We start from the raw sequence: 14106 nt of genomic DNA, 5'->3' as shown, positions 1-14106 counted from the left end.
AAAAAAATCCACTCCTGAGTACTTGTCCTTCTTCTTGAGTGTTTGTACTCATGTTTATTTTCAGAAACACAATTTTGCCTCCAAAGATCTTTACTGCTATTACATTTTCTGTGCCTGAAGCCTGGATTTAAGATTTTTTAATGCGCTTAGACAAACCTGAAAATGAACTGTGCTCTTTTTTTTCATATACAAGAAACAGTTACCCTACAGTGTAGTGAGAGTTAAATAAAAGTACATTCATATCTGTGCACTGGTCCATATCAAAGCAAGTATTTTATCTTGAAACTTCGACAGGAAGTGTGCAGAGAGAGAGAGATGAATACACGATAAGGGACATGTATACACTCCAGTTGTTTGTCTTCTTCTTGGCAATGTGGCTGACCTTGTCTCGCACAAACGCACACACGGGCGAACGTTACCTCGCATACAAACAAGGGCACTGAGCAACAGATTGGCCAGCTGGATGGTTTGGAAATGCAGAAGGACAGACAGTGACATACTAATAAAACGACAGACTCTGTTGTACTATGTCAGCGATTGCATCAGAGCTTTTGAAGCTGCTATCATTCTTAGACATCCTTTTACATTTTCTGACTGTAACCATGGAAACAAGCAACCACTGACCAATTTTGTGAGAGTGGGAAATCAATGAAAGCTGCGTAAAAAGACATCACACAGCACAGCTTCTCCTTGCTGGAAGTCACAGCTCGTGTCCTGACACACTTTGCTAAAATTGCAACTTGTGTTTTTTTTTGCGACTGATTGGCTTATCTCCTGCTCTATTCTCCACATGAGTATGTGATCCGGCTGTCTTTTGAACACCTCTTCACCTTCCAAGCTTATGTAATGATGGAAGTCAAACATGGATGTTTGAGTCATCCCTTTGGATGTTCACTCAGAATATCCGTGCTCTTCAGAGTTCAATAATGAATGCCTCATGCATAAACATACCCACACAGACAGAAGCAGAACAGGAAGTAGCCTACAAGAAGAAGGAGCAGGAATTATTCATGACGACACCTCCAGGTCTGAGTGTGCGTGTTTTGACAGTAATGGCCTCTGGAATGGATGCTTCTGTCAGACAGAAATAGATTTCGTTGTTGATGTGAAGTTTTTTTGGCCTTTGAGGGCGTTTTTACCCGTGGTCCTAACATCGGAAAAGGAGGGCAGCATCTCCATCCGATGGATGCAATGGGCCGAACGAAATTAATAACAGACTGCTGCCTCTTAACAGGCAAGCATGAGGAAAAGTGTCACTTTCTCTGAGGTTATGTCCAATTTAGATTCAGCTCCTATAATGATTACCATAAGCGAAAATTCAGGTTAAGGCAGGATCTGTACAGTGAGTCAGCAAATGTTAGCTGATCAGCTTTATTGGCCTCATGGGAACTTTTTACACGTCTGTGAGCATAAGACGTAGATAAGCTAATTAGAATACCCTGTAGAGTCAAAAAAAAGCAAAGAGTGCAAGTTCACTTGATGTTCTTAGTGTCACTGTCGTGATTTAACTGCTAGTTTTCAGTATCACCCTCACAAAGCTGCTGCTCCTCAGTGATGTCACGTTGACACTGGGAAAAGTCTTGTGCATGTGGACAGGCTTAGCTTGGGAATGAGTCTAAGCTGGAGTGACAAAGGGGATCTTTATACCTCTGCGTCTATCATAAAGTTCTCTGCAGGCAGAGGAGTGAGTCAGTTTGGCATTAAAAATGATAGTAGGCATATTCTGCCAGAAAAAAACGTGCTTTGATACATGCACACACTGGGATGCACTTGGAGGATTAGAAAGCCTTTGCATATCAAATGTCAACACTCCTCCTCCTACTATGTGGACAAAAACAGATGTACTGTAGAGGGAGCTGGGATGACTGTAGCTCTGCCCATTCTCTCCTAACCTACAGTATCGACTAAAGAGATGAGCAATGCACAGAAGTCAAAGTTACAAAGATGTCAGTGCAAACTTAGAGAAATATTTTTCCAAGAAGAGTTCAAGCATGTAAGAAGGAATATGTATGTTTGCTTCTCAACATATTTTGATTCTGTCCAGGTGTTCAAACAGTGAACAACATATCAATCCACCATGTAGATCTTGTCTGCAGATTATTTGATATAAAACCAGCCAGACAAGTCCATTGTGGCAAGATAGGCTACCGCAAATTTAATTAAATGTTTATTAATTGTAGGCTACACGGTGGTGTAGTGGTGCGCTGTTGCGTTACAGCAAGAGGGTCGCTGGTTCGCCTCCCGCCTGCGGCTCTTCTGTGTGGAGTTTGCATGTTCTCCCCGTGTCAGCGTGGGTTCTCTTTGGGTACTCCCACAGTCCAAAAACATGCACTTAGGTTTAATTGGTGACTCTAAATTGCGTGTGAGATTATCTGTCTCTATGTGCCCTGCGATAGTCTGGCGACCTGTCCAGGGTGTACCCCGCCTCTCGCCCAATGTCAGCTGGGATAGGCTCCAGCCCCCCGCGGCCCGAGTGCAAATAAGCGGTTAACGATAATGGATGGATGGTTAATTCATTGTTAGATAGTCCAACGCCCATCTCTGCAAGTGTCTGTCCTCCCCAAAATATGACCCATATTTAGGTTTGTAGTTAGTGGCGCCCTCTAATGGTTGTACTAACCCTGAATGACGAAAAGGCGGAAGTGCCAATTTGAAGTGTAGCAAAGCAGGATGCAAGGATACAGAGTATGAATCCCAAAAAAGTACATGTAGCATGCATGCATCGGGTGGTACTATCTGAAGTAACATAAATCAACTTTTGTGTGCCATGTTTTACGTCATCATTGTAACTACTTTACTTTTTAAAGTTACGTAAGCTACATACCTGCTTTACATCCCGCAGTTATGTGCATGTATTACACAATATATTTTCAGTATTTTAAATACAAATATAAGCTCTTTTTTGCTAAAAAATCTCATTTTATTCTGTCTAGAAAAAAACAAATTATAGAACACTCAAATTTTAAATCATTTAAATTTAATATGCATCTCAGCATTAGATGTCTGAGCACATCTAATGCTGAGCATGAGTCACCATGTAGGATGCAGTGGCCACTTATGGTCATTAGTGTACTGTGTATGCTTTTTTTTTTTTTTTTTAAGATATTTTTTTGGCCATTTTTGGGCTTTTATTGATAGGACAGAGTTGAAGGGGGAGACAACGGGGAAGACATGCGGGAAAGGGCTCCGAGTCGGATTCAAACCCGGGCCGCCCGCTTACGAGGACAATGCCTCCATGGTACGCACTCTACCAGGTGTGCCACTGGGAACGCCCCTGTGTATGCTTTTTGATCTGATTCCTGTTATTTCCTACGATCAGCTCTCTAAGTATAATTAATAGTGTTTTTGCCTGGTTGAAAGAAAAACCTTTTGGATTGCTACAATAGTTTTTGGTTTTGTTCATTTATACAGTGTACTGGTCGTCATCAGAAAGCCCAGCCGCAATGAGGATATTTGCTTGCACCATATGGAGCCACGCTGTATTCAGAAAGGCGCTGAAGTCATGTGTTTCATATTCATCATGTCCATTGTGAGCTCAGGGACAGGCTGTGTTGCTGTGATTCATTTTAGAGCATGACATGAACCAAACTGAAATGTGAAATGTGTTTTATTGTAAATGATTAAAACCTAAACATGAAGGACTGTGCAAATTTTATATATTGATTGCATTTGTGTATTTCAAAGCTGCAACCATCACTTAACTGGTTGGAATTTGTGTCATATTAAATGGAGGTGATGGAGGTGTTCTTCATTCAGACAGCAGTCTAGCTCAGCTGGAGTGTCCTGAGATGAACCGTTGCACACAGCCTTTGTCACATTGCTGCTGGATTGTCACAAAAGCTGTCATCTGCAATGAGTGAGCTTCAGGCTGATGGTTATAATCGAGAGACTCATTTTTTTTTTTTGTTCAGTCTCTGTAATAATGGATTGTGCTACTTCTCCTACTGCATCAGCAGGCTCCTCCGTGATGTCAGTAGAGAATGTGACTTCCTGGAAATGGGGTAATGACCTGCTGACTTCTTCAATAAAAACATCACATGGTTGTGTGTGGGCAGACAAAAGGGCGAAGATAAGACTGAAGAGAGGAAAATGAGAAAAACTCAGCATGAGCTGCCAGGGCAATGAAAAATCCAACACACTGAGCCTTTTTAACACCATTGAACATGCAATGGCTGTGATATATTTTACAAAAATGTAACATTCCAGCATTGAAGTGGGGTTGTAGGAGGTACTTATGCATGGTTAGTGTATTTCCTACAGTAGATGGTGGTTGGCAAAGTCCCACTTTGGAGGAGCAGGCAGGAATACAAAAGAAGAAAGTGAAGTAGTAGAATAGTTGGAAAAGTGGTAATGAAGAATATAGACAAGGCAGCAGCAGACCAGCAACTACCATGTTCTGCAAGATAAAAACACTGTTTTTGTCAATGGAGTCTGGTTTCTTTGAAGAGAGCAAAGATAACGACTTTAATTTACCCAGTATCGACTTAAACAGGGCTGTCTGAAAGCAAAGTGGTGAAAATTTTCTAAATATCGAACAGCTTAAACTGATGTTGAACACTTTTAAGGTGGGCACTGGACACCCATCCTTAGCGGTATACTTAGCTTCTGTGTCAGTACTGCTTCTCCAATCTGGTGCTGGGTTGGTACTATTGTGTTTGTGTAGGACATACACATACACTTCATCAAGGTCAAAACCCTTGCTTTTATTATTATATTATATAAGTCTCTTGGTTTGTTAGGCCAAAATTGCAATTTGCAATTCCTGTGGGAACCAAAGCATCCCATCCTGTCATTATAACATAGTCGTTTTTTACAGATGATCATTGAAATGCACTGGGTTAGGAGATAATTACTGTTTAAGCTCCTCTTTTGGATCACTGCAACAACGTAGAAATTGCATTCCATCTAAACCAGCAAATTAAAGGGTGTGCTATTGTGACTTTCTGAAGTTCCCCATCTCATACTCTACTCATACTCTTCACTACATAAATTCCTGTTCACAAAGTTTCAACTTGTCTGAGAGTTAGCTGCTTATCAAGGATACAATTAGACCCATTTTATTTGTTGATTTATAGCTGCCCTATAAAGTCTCCACAATGGTTTTTTAAATTGCAAACCTGCGAGATAATACTTGTTACTTTAGCATGAAATTTTAATTGAATGACTTTAATGTTGACTATATCATATATAATAATGGATTCACCCACTGGACATTTTCTATAACTACTGACACAATGCAGTACCACAACCTTTTATCGTATAACATGTAATTATATTCATTTACAGACCTTTCTATAATGTGCATTCATATGCTTAAAAGGTTATACCATAATATGTGCAAAGCTGAGTCGTCAGCAGAGAAAAATGTGTGGTCCTCCTCCCATCATTCCATCACACCAACTATTATTGGCACGTGGTTCAAAGGCTATTTAAGCTGAGCAGTGTTGGTGTCACTACATGTGGAAAGCAAGGTATTTAGCGAAGATCTGTGAAGTGTGGCAAGTGTTTAAATACAGCCCTGCCTTGTGGAGGGAGGAAACTCCAGAGGCTTGAAAGCAGCGTTTCATTCCTGTGACTCACAGTAGAGATAGAAGGACAAAGCAAATCCTACACACACACACACACACACACCATCTCCCTTTGGATTTAGGTGGGGCTGTGTTGCTCAACAAGTGAACAGCTGAATGTTAATGTTCATCTCATGATGGAGCTTTACGTTCTGCCACCTTTGCTAGATGCAGAAGTATTTTTTGTAATAAAAATACAACATATAAATCATGTATATTCTTTTAAATATGTGTCAACATTGTTGATACAAGGTTTATGGCTTGATTCCGTTTTATAGCTCCCACAATGTCGCAACTTGCCTGCTCATTTTATTGCCAATAAAACTGCAAACTATATATTATCAGCCCTCCCGAGTTAACTCTCTGTGCACTGTAAAGCTCCACAGAAGTTATTTTCTTTTGGTGATCTTTTGTTTTGTTCCTTTATTACAACAAATCCCTTTTTTATTAACTAAAATCATGGAGTCAAAAAAGTTTGGAATACCATAAAGTTTGTTCAGAGATTGTACAGTGAAATAAAAGGTCTGTGACATGCACCTTTGGTATTTCTCCGAACCCACTGTGACAAGCCTTGGTACGGTAAATGCCACAAGTAACGTTATCCAAATTGCTGTCCTCCCAGCATGCGCAGGACAGATGCAGAGGCGGACAAATGGACTGTGGTGCCAGATGGAGGAGGAACGGCTTCATGATGTCAGCTGGGGGAAGATGAATCTCCACTAAACTTTGATGACGCTTCCGAGTGCATTTCAGGACCCACAGGTACACACAAACATTTTCAATGCAGCTGGTGTTGGACAGGGGAAAAAAAGAGACAAACACATAAATATGCCTTCTCTGTGACATAACCATTTCACAATACAGAGGGACCATGAACTACTTCTCATTCACATGTTGTTACATCAGCGGAATGTTTTCACTTTAAAGTAGGAAAAAAGAAAAACATCTCAGCTGGAGCTGCTTTCAGAATGACTGAATGAAATGTTCTTACATTGTACAGACAGCAGTTTCCCTTCAATCATGTCTGGCTGCTCAACATATTGCTGCCTTCTTTTGTGTGTCTAGGTGCTCTCATTCATGAAATCTCTCTGCATGTGCCAGCGGTTAAAAAAAAGCCAGGACAAAGTGTAAATGGGAGAGTCTGGTGTGAGGTTAGCATATAGGGCAGTGTTTCCGGGGATTCATCTGACAGCCCCATCAAAGAGCCAATCAGAGCATCATCTCTGGTAATAGATCGGCAGTCTCCACTTGCTCTGCCATTGAGCTGAGTGGGAGACACACTACTGTTTCCATGGCAACTGGTATTCTCATCCTCGCCCGCACGTAAACACCCAGCTGCAATTTACTTGGCCGCTCACTGTTAGTCATCCTGTATTGCGTGCACACTTCCTTGGTTGTGACCATATTATTTCATAAAACTGGAGAATAAAGTTCTCGGTGTACATTTGTGACAACAATTTATTCAGAACAGAGCGGTCTTCCTTCTTACAAACAAGTCTTTTGAGACATTCAACACCTGTCATTGCTGGCAGGCCAGAAAACAACATTTTCAAATTGAGGCTGTGACCCCTACAGTATCATAGTGCAATTCACTTCTACAGTGCTTTTGTAAATATGAACAGCTGTACACATGCATTTGTTTTTATTATATTTCTTGTGATCAAGAACTAGTTGTCACCTTCGCTACACAGCTAAACATAAAGCAAGTGCAACAACACAAGATGTACTAACTTTTAGTGCAACAATTAAAAGCCAATGTGAAATATACTCTTATCTGGCAGCCTCTTGCATAGTCCCCCTCTTCTTTTCTCTTGTTAGCTTTTTTTAAATTCCACTTTAGTCTCTTCACCTCTCCTATGATGTCCATAGAAGCTCAACACTGGCTTTCCCCTACCCTGGCCTGAAAACCTCCTCCTTCCAGCGGTCCAAAACTCCTCTGCTAGAGGTGTAAACCAAGCCCCCAGAGCCAGGCTTTGAAGTAATGGAATGACAACTTCCAGGTCTGCCACTTGAAACCATGGGGCACAAAATGCTGAAGCTGAGTCCAGTCAAAGCAGCTGAGGACATCAGTGGGAAAACTAGAAAAAAAATCCCATAAAATATGATCCAGTTTCACCAAATTAGTGCAATTTCTCACTGCAGTTTGTGCCTGCCCAAGTAATAGGGGAATACCACCATACAATCTTTTTTGTGGCTTTGTGCTGAACATACAGGTTGCTGCTCAAATGTCTGCTTGTTGTTTTTTAACACAGTCAGCATATTTTGCAGTATCAGTTCTCATTTCCCACTTTCAGATAAGGCAATTTGCTCTTATCACTTGCTTTGTTTCAGTTTTGTTTACCAAACTTTATCTTCTGTATCGTCCTTGTTTCATTTTGCACCAGCAGTACACTCCCCTAACTGTTACTCTCGAGACACCCACAGGAAGTGTCCACCCAGATAAAACCTTTGCAAAAGCATGTGGCTATGTAAACATTATTATCATATAATGTCCTTTTATTTTTAGCCTTAACTCCAATAAACTTCAAGCACTACAACAAATCACCATCAACTACAATCTAATTAATTTGCTAAAAATATTAAGGTCAACTCATTTGTGGTACATTGTGACTACATCTGTTTATATGAGTTAAGCTTTTTTATTAGCTGGTTTTGGAATGGAGCTGGGCTTTTTGAGAGGTTTAAGAGTTATTTTTTACTGGTTGTTATGGAGATAATTGGCTGCAGAAGCTGCCAAGGCACTAATGAATGATTGAGTATGACTGACGCAGGACTGATGCGTACTTGCGTTTATGAATAAAAACCTGCAACTGGCCAAATATGACACAATAACTGTTGACGAACTGTCATGCCATTTACTGTTAACCATTGGGCAGGACAATAGCTGTTGTCACTGTTTGTATTCCTTTCAGGGGGAAGTGAACAGGAACACATCCTACTGGATATCCTCTGTTTGGCCTGGCAGACGAAATGGGAACAATAAGCCAGATGAGTTTAGGGATGGAGAGGAGAGGGGGGAGGAGGTGGACTACTAACTCTAAATGATCTCTCGTGTAATAATAGGACATTAAGTGTGATAGAAAGTAGGTTCATAATAAGCAGCCTGGCAAATCCTTAAAGTTAAATATGGCCTGTGGGACAAATAGAAGGAAAGTCAAAACAACAACACAGCAGATATTTATTAAATTTACTGACAAATAGCATTTAATCTTGCAACATGTTGGTTGCAGTGTGGGTGTCATACAGTAGTTTAAATCCTGCAACCATTTCACAATGTTACATGTTTAAAAAGGCAACTGTTAAATTTAGGTATGGAGGAGTTGATCTCCTGTCATACTAATTTAGGAAACATATTCCAAACTTGGTATAAATAATTACAAATCAGACTGAAATCATCTGAGTTAATGAAACAAAGTGACTATTTTCAAAACACTAGTTCCATTTTTAACACGTATGTACAGAAAAGTTTGTTTTGGTTATGCAGTCTATTCTAACATCCATATAAGGACTTGCAGTCAGCCTTCCAGATGAGTTTACTCTCCATGCCAAGGAGCAGGTGTCATCGTGCACTGTAAGGCTGTACTTAGTTCACCTGTGTGACTACCCCGGCTAAGTGCAGCAACACAGACAAACAGCTTTACTCACACTCACTTCAGAGTGATGTGATGACTGTCCGTAATTGTAAGTTTTGTCTGTGCATCTGCGTGTGTGTCAACAAAAAGACCACCTGCAGACCCAGATCTAGGCTTGACTAACACCTTTTAAATGTAGCTGCGATGTCATGTGCATTGGCAAGGATTTACACAACAGGTTCACTTCAGCACAGTGAATCAGTGGATTTAAAACCTCAACTCCGTCACTGATGAGGTTTTTATGTTTTCCCGTATGTGTGGGGTTTTTCCCCACATTTTTTTGTCTTGGTTCAAAGACATGCAGCTTGTGCGAACAAAAGATGTGTCTGTAATTGTTGATCTCTCTTCAACATGATTCCTTATAAGAAGTTGTGAAATGTTACAAAGTACATTTACTCAATTATGATTATCTAAGTATTTTACTTTTTAATCCATTACATTTATAGCTATAATTATTTACAGATTATGATTTAGTTTCTCATGAAATGATCTGTTAAAGTTGAATGCATCCAGTGTTGGGAAGTAACATGTATTTAAACTGGTAGTTTCCTACATTTTGCAGCAGTTTTCTAGTAGACCAAAGGCAGTTAAATTTAAGTTAAATCTAAGTTTGACTACTGAAACTACAAACTTCGTGCCATAAAATGAATGGAATGTTTGGGGTTTTTTTTAATTCCATCCAAGTTTTTTGCTGGTATGTGACATCTTTTGTTTTCTTTTATTTTTTTTCCTCCTTTTTTTACCGTATCACATGTAAGTTGTCGATTTGATCTTCTTTGGGGTTTTTTATTATTATTATTTTTTTTTTGTTGTTGTTATTTTTGCATTTTTCATGCTTTATTCTATTGTGACAGATAGAATGGAAGGGGGAGACAGGGGAATTCATGCAGCAAAGGGACCTCGGACTGGATTTGAACCTGGGTCCGCCGTGGCAAGGACTCAGCCTTAGTGGTACGCTCTCTACCAGTGAGCCACCGGGACGCCCAGATCTTCTTTACTTTTGCCGTTTGAACTACATTTTATAAGTTGCTGTAAATCTATAGTTTAACTACTTTCATTACTTTGGTAGCTTGCAAAAGCTGTGCTTTCAAAGTAGCTTCCCTAACACTGAATGCACCAATTAAATCCACCCCCAACATTTACAACACTGAAGTGCTGCCTACTTCTTAGTAAATTAGCAATAATGAATATGAACTTTTAATGCTTAAAGCAACATTAGGTAACCTGTTGACAATTTAATTGCATCTTCAAAATCATTATGGCCCTATGCTAACCAAGCATACTGGTGGACTCAGAGAGAGGTCAGAAGGTTTGAAAAATATCATGTTTGAAAAAAAGGCCGTTTTTGTCACAATGGGAGGCGGCCCAGGGGAGCAGCCTGTTCAGCAGCCAGACAAAGGCAAGCCAAATCAAATGCTCATGTACAGTTGTTTATGTTCAAGACAACGCTGTAGAAATTAACTACACTAATTGACATAAAAGAAGATAAATTCTGCATAATCTTGCTTTAAATAATATGTACTGCTAATTATTCTACATGTAGTTATTTAATAAACTTTCATTTGAAGTGCAGTAAAGATTTGAAGGCATAACCGTTACCTGTAAGAGGTTAAAGGTTATTTATAGTGTGGTATTGTTACTTCTACCTAAGTAAAGGCCCAGAATACATCATTCATCACTGAGTATAGGTATAATAACCACTGTGAATCCACACAGGAATGACTGTGCTGAGAGAGGTGGGTGTCTTTGGAGAACTGGGTGTGTTGAGACATAGTTTCGGAGGGATAACTCATGTCTCTGTCTTCTTTCACTATACACACACTCACACGAACACACGTGTTGTGGTAAACCCCCTGCGGCCCTGAATTGAAATAAACAACTGCTGAAAATTGAAGAATAAATTCATGTTCTTTATCTGCCTGTGGATTTTGTTGGATACAGTCTACAGCACTTTTCTCGAACAATTCCAGCTCTCTGGGCTATCAATAATTGATAAGAGTGGTAGGAAACATTCTCCTTGACTACCCTTCAAAAGCACAAATACCTTCTCTATAGGAAATCATGTCCACAAGCAAGCCTTTGCAACAGTATGAACAAGTCCGGACACGCCTCAGAGTCCTCCCTTATCAAGAATGAGGAAGATATTTTATGTAGTTGAGCAATCCCTGTGCCTTGCAGTGTTTCTACCTGCAATCTGCCTCTGCAATCTCGGGGCAGAACAAACTGTTGTTCATTGTTTCTTATGTTTCCCAATGTGAGGATTCATTGTCAAAAACCACAGGAAGATAATGATACCCAGATACCATGCGGAGATGCATGTGTGTCTGAAGTCACAAGGTGGGCGCCAGCTATCTTCCGTGAGACGTGGGGGATTAGATATCTATCAGCCTAATGCATTGGTCTCAACATTCAGAGATCTCCAATAGGAATACAGAGAGAAATATTCACACAGAAACAGACACACACACATCAAGACCTTTTCAAACTCTATGTAGAAGTATTTTCGGCATCTCGGAGGCGCTGCAAAAAGCACCGTAATTATTGTCTTTTATTTTTGTCGCTGTCACTGCAATTCAAGCAGAGTACCAAGAATAGACGATAGTTCAAGTCGAGGATTCTCAATGATGTTATCTTTGATTCAGTGCCTGGGAACGAAGCCTGTCACAGTGCATATTTCCATGTTGTTCATTAAAAGCGCCTGTCAGGCATTTTTATCATTTCATCCTTTTCTAGGTTTTGAGTCAGCCTGCATGCGTTAGTCTCAGAAAGTCTGATTAGATGATAAAGCTGACAGTTTCTCTCATCTGGATTCCTACATACAGATGATGTCACTACTCCCCAGTCACAAGACACACACACAAAATCAAATTACGATTTCGTGTCCACTCATAGGAGGTAGACTATTTTCCAGCTGGCAGCAGAATTCTAACTCGAAACTGTAGGCGTATGACAATTTCTCTCTCTCTCTCCCTCCTTGCTACTCAAAATAAATGTATCTCCCCTCTGACGCATTGGCTAGACAACGTTATACGACTAAGACTGACTTCAGCATCACTGTTTGTGTCACTGCCTCGGCCGGTAAAATTTTACTGCCATGGGCCTCGAGGGACTGATGTCTTTAAATATACATAGGCTTTTACTTCCCAAAGATTATGTAATACAGAGGAGACATGGTGAGTTTAGTAACTGTGTTGTACTGTATCGGCTAAGTCCACAAGCTGTAATACTACACCACCAGCATTTGAGCCGCTCTGACAGAGAGTGAAGTGGACAGGACCGTAGTCCTCAGGCCTTAGTGCTTTTATAGTCGCATGATTGATTAAAAGTCTACATGGGTTTGCTCACAATAGGCATAGTGATATTTATATAAAATATGAGTAGGTGGAAGCTATTCCCCAGAGATTGAGGAGGAGTTTTATCTCTGCTTTGTTAGATTTACTTTGTCCAAAGATATTCTACATGTAAAGTCATTTCTTGAGTATGGATGCTAAATCACCCATATCAAACACATCCATGATGTTACAATAACATGTGCATGCTGGGTCTGGCTAGTGCTGAATGCTAAAATGTGCTGTTAATTACATCGTATCGTATGTCTTCACTTTTTACTCTTACATCAACTAGTTTTTTTTAAATTTGTGCTTTACTTTATCTTTAAATAGTACAGCAATACTTTTACTCATACTCTTTCCACTTTTATCCCCACAATGTGAAGTAGTCACAAATTGGTTTGATTATACCCAGTGAAGTCCTTTTCCTGCAGATGTGTAATGTGTCACTGAAGGTGAAAAATATAATTACATGGGAGAGTGTTGAATAGTGTATGATTTGCTCTGAGCAGCTTAAAGCAATTGTGGCAACGGTGACGATGGCATGACGCAGAAGCCTCACAGCAGGACCTGTCGTTTCAGTCATTTAGCAATCACCTGCTGGGCACTTGGGAAAACTGCAAGCTATATACTAAGCCAATTAGGGCTAAACATGTGTATAGTGCTGTGCACTGTATGTGCGTCACTCTGTTCATTTCTCAGGAGACAGATAATATAAATAGCCGCATGAGAAAACAAGCAAGCTTCTGCCAGAATAGTCAGTAAATTAAATTATTTCATCTGAAAAGTTTTTTTAGATTACTTTGAAATTCACTGCACTTACCTTCACAAGTGGCAGACTGAGGTGCCCAGTACTGATAGGTAAATGCAACCAAATGACAAGTGTGCCATTTGCTTGCCAAATTTTCACTGTAGTGGGACACATGACACAAGTTTTTTTTGAATCAGAGGGGACCTTTGGATATTAACAAAGCATCTTAAGAGGTTTCCTTTTGTTTCCTGTAATAGATTGCGGAGACATAGGTTCATAAAAAGTGCAGTTTTGAGCAGCTTTTGTGAGGCTCTGAAAGACGTCAGCAGAAATGACAGCTCATTATTCAGCTGTGGGACCATTATTAAACACTTCTTCACAACTTCAATAGCTTTTTCTCATGTTTATGCTGAATCATTTTCAACTGCCCAGGATTGTGATGAAAGCTAAATAGACAGCTAACTGATAAGCACATTTTCTGCATCACTTTACCATGTGACTGTACAAAGCAGTAATTGCTTTACTGTGGTTGATAAATCACAGATAAATGCATTACAAATAAATTAAAATGAACAGAATAGCATTTGGGTTGCCAGTTGGTAGAGAATCTCTCTTTTCATGTCTTCCCATGCTCCATGGTTCCTCAAACATGCCTGATATTTGTTTATTGTCCTCCGCTGTGAATGGTTGAATTACAGCAGTAAAAATGTCACTGTGTTCTGAATGGTCAGGTCCATCTGTGCTTTTCATGTCTCTGCACCCCCACAACAGTCGGGAATGACTGTAATGGCACTGTAGCAACACAGACAAGAAGTCCTGTTTAAAGC

Source organism: Centropristis striata, chromosome 7 (genome assembly GCF_030273125.1).
Source record: "Centropristis striata isolate RG_2023a ecotype Rhode Island chromosome 7, C.striata_1.0, whole genome shotgun sequence".
Lineage (NCBI taxonomy): Eukaryota > Metazoa > Chordata > Actinopteri > Perciformes > Serranidae > Centropristis > Centropristis striata.
The sequence above is the reverse complement of the archived record's forward strand: the minus strand, read 5'-3'. Positions refer to the sequence as shown.